Source organism: Dendrobium catenatum, unplaced genomic scaffold (assembly GCF_001605985.2).
Source record: "Dendrobium catenatum unplaced genomic scaffold, ASM160598v2 fragScaff_scaffold_362, whole genome shotgun sequence".
In the NCBI taxonomy this organism is placed as follows: domain Eukaryota; kingdom Viridiplantae; phylum Streptophyta; class Magnoliopsida; order Asparagales; family Orchidaceae; genus Dendrobium; species Dendrobium catenatum.
In genome coordinates, this window is record NW_021318824.1 from 569936 (window position 1) to 573179 (window position 3244).

The following is a 3244-nucleotide window of genomic DNA, read 5'->3' on the forward strand; positions in this document are numbered from 1 at the left end:
AAGAAAATTAATATTTTTCAAAAATAATATTTTTTTTCAATCAAAACAGTTGCTAATTTGCTTTTTCCCTAGTTAGATAGGTTGCTACTATTTTTTCATTTTTTTTTTTTTTTGGTGTGAAGTTCTCTTCTATAAAGTTTTCCTTCTTGGGTACATGTTTTGGTGTTTTTATGGATGAGCATTGGTCATTTGTTTGGTGGTCTGTGCTTAGGAGGTTGTTGTGGCTCACTATTTTTTACTCTTATTTATTTTATTTCTATGTTATGGTTGTGTTTAATTGCTACTGTAATTCTTGAGTGGTTTTCTATTTAGCTGATGTTTTGATGGATTGGGACTTGAGCTGTGATAGCACCAATTATATAACTTATGTTTTTTCCCACTATAGCTCTCCTACCTTCAGGTTTTAGAAGGCTGGAGGTTTCTATGGGATTTTTGTTGGGCTGGAGGATTATCTTGGTTCTGTTCTGAGTTTAGATGATTCGGGTTTATTTATGACTGGTGTTCAGTTTTTGGAGCTTTGTATGAATCTGGTTCTGCTTAGGCTGGACAGCTTTAGTATTATCTTTGGGTTGGTTGTTTGTATTTGCCTGGAAGCTTTGTGCAACTGTCTTGTGGGCCCTTTACAGGGTAGCATGTTTCATATCAATGATTTCCCTTATGTCCTTTAGTATTTTTTTATAATAAGCTTTTTCTTGCATTAGATTTGGGTTCTTATTTCTTTTTCATATATGCTTTTATGTGCTATAGTTTTTTGTGTTGTAGTCTCTTTGATTTTCAGGTGGATTTGTTTATGGCTGCCTTCTAAAGTTTTTGCATAAAGATGGTGCCTCTAGTTCATATTTTGATATTTTTTTATGCTTGGCTTTAGCATGTTACTAGGTTATTTTGTACTCTATCTTAGTGGAGATTATCGGCTCTTAGGTTTTCTTCTGATTTGTTTTGTATCTCTTTTGAGCAGTAGTGAGCTGATGGTTTCCCTTAAGGACCTTGTAATCTGTTTTTATTATTAATGCGTAGGCCCCTCCATGAATTTTTACTAAAAAAAATCCTATAATTCCCTTACATCCGTTCACAAAGAGACGTCCAATTTGACTTCATAGGCCTTGCCAATCTGCCAGATCCGCACTCCAAGGGCTAGACATTTAATTTGGCCAAGACCCCTCTTCTCATCTATCTACTCACAACCTTCCCAATCCCATATGCTATTTTGAGAGTCTCTTAGAAGCCAATTATTTAAAAATCAAGTGCAACATAATTCTTCATTTCTTTTATACCTCTAGCATATGATTATTTCATTTATTATTCCCTTATAACAACCTCCCCACTTCGCCTCTCATTCATAAAAAAACTTGCCACCTCCTTTTTTTTGTCGTTTCATATAGTATTCCTCAACTATACATAGCAGCAATCATTATCCATTTCCTAATGCAACCAAGCCCATAACACTACCTAGGCGAAATATCATATTCAAGCAAGGCCCGCCTAACTATCCAGCCTCTATTTTGCTTAAAAAAGAAAAAGTGAGGCCCGTTAATCTGAAGCAGTTCACTACACATTTCTTTCCAACCTACTTGTCCGTCTAACCACATAACCTACTTAGAAAATATGCTCCAACAACCTATTCAACCAATCTTCTGCACCCCACAACTAAAAAAAGAAGAACGGGCAATAGGACCACCCACTCAAGCCCAAGTAACACTTCTCCTTATTCCATCCTATTCAATTTAATCCCTCACATAGGGCTCCTTTTTCCCAATTATTATTCTTATTTCATTTCTAGTTTGTTCTACTTTATTCTTACTTTTTTTTTATTATTAGTTGTTATTACTGCACCACATTCTGAGTGACACTTGAGTAAGTGTTTTAGCTTCCTTTGGGTGATAGAAGAGTTCGCCCAGTCATTAATAACTTGATGCTTTTTCTACCACTACACAAATACGGGGCAGAAGGTGGTGCCTTAATTAATGTGTTAGTTAATATAGTTAATTTTTATAATTATTGGCATATATATATATATATATATATATGTGTGTGTGTGTGTGTGTGTGTGTGTGTGTGTGTAAATATAGATAACAAAAACTGGGAGGGAATAAATAAAAATGTACGATTAAAAAAAGAGATTACGAATGTTTTTCCAACATCATCACCGCCTCGAAGGTATAGTGCCTAAAACTCAAAACCTCAAATTTAGAATTTGCGACGCACCGAAAAACTGCTTACCCATGCTTTTCTCTAGCGAGGTGGGAAGAGAAGCTGGTGCGACACCTAGGCAAAGAAGGAAATTGGTAGCGCTTTCTGTAGCATGGCATGGATGAATATAGTACCCCTAAATGCCTAAGTGGCTACTAGGAAATACCTGCACATTTCAAATAGGTACACCAAATACTTATACATGCCTTTCTCTATCATGGTGGGATTGAAGATTTATGACCACAGTGTCATCTGACACCTATCTTACTTGTTTTTCTCTAGCATGGTAAGAGGCCCAGACTCATGGAATTTCCCATAAATGGGGGAGGCTGCCAATTTGTACAATGATAGGGGATCTAGACATAAGAAAATGATGACAAAATTATACTTAAATTAATTTGAACCTAAGAGAATGAAATGAATTGCATAGGATGATAATTGAACCTTGACTCAAATTAAACATGAGCTTGAACTGAGTGACAATACATAGAACTTGAACTCAAGTATATGGAACTCAAATTTGACATTGAACAAATATCAATTAAATGAACTTAACTTGGACTTGAACAAGCTATAGGGATTTAGATATTAAATCCAAAAATGTATGGTCAAGTTGAAAATATAAATAATTAGCTATGATCATGTTATTTAATTGAATATCAATTAGCAAATTAAGGACAAAAATGAACAAACTCTTAATGTATGATTTGTCCATAAATGAGGAGATTAAAATAACTCATAGTGTTTAATTAACCAATCTATTGACATAGATCAAGAACTCACATTGAATACGAGCTCTCATTGGTGTATGACGAAGACTTTTGGCAAACAATGTAATTCACTTATAAACATGAGTGTGAACTTATGATGCACAGAATACTCTGTCAACAAGAAACATCAATAGAGTTTTAATGAATGCGAACACTTTTCATGTTAGAAGACTAATGATGTACATTATGTTTCATCCATCAACAATGGTGCAAAAATCATCAAACACACTAAACTTCTACAAATGATGATAACCGACATGCAATAGTTATAAAAGGAATGTGGC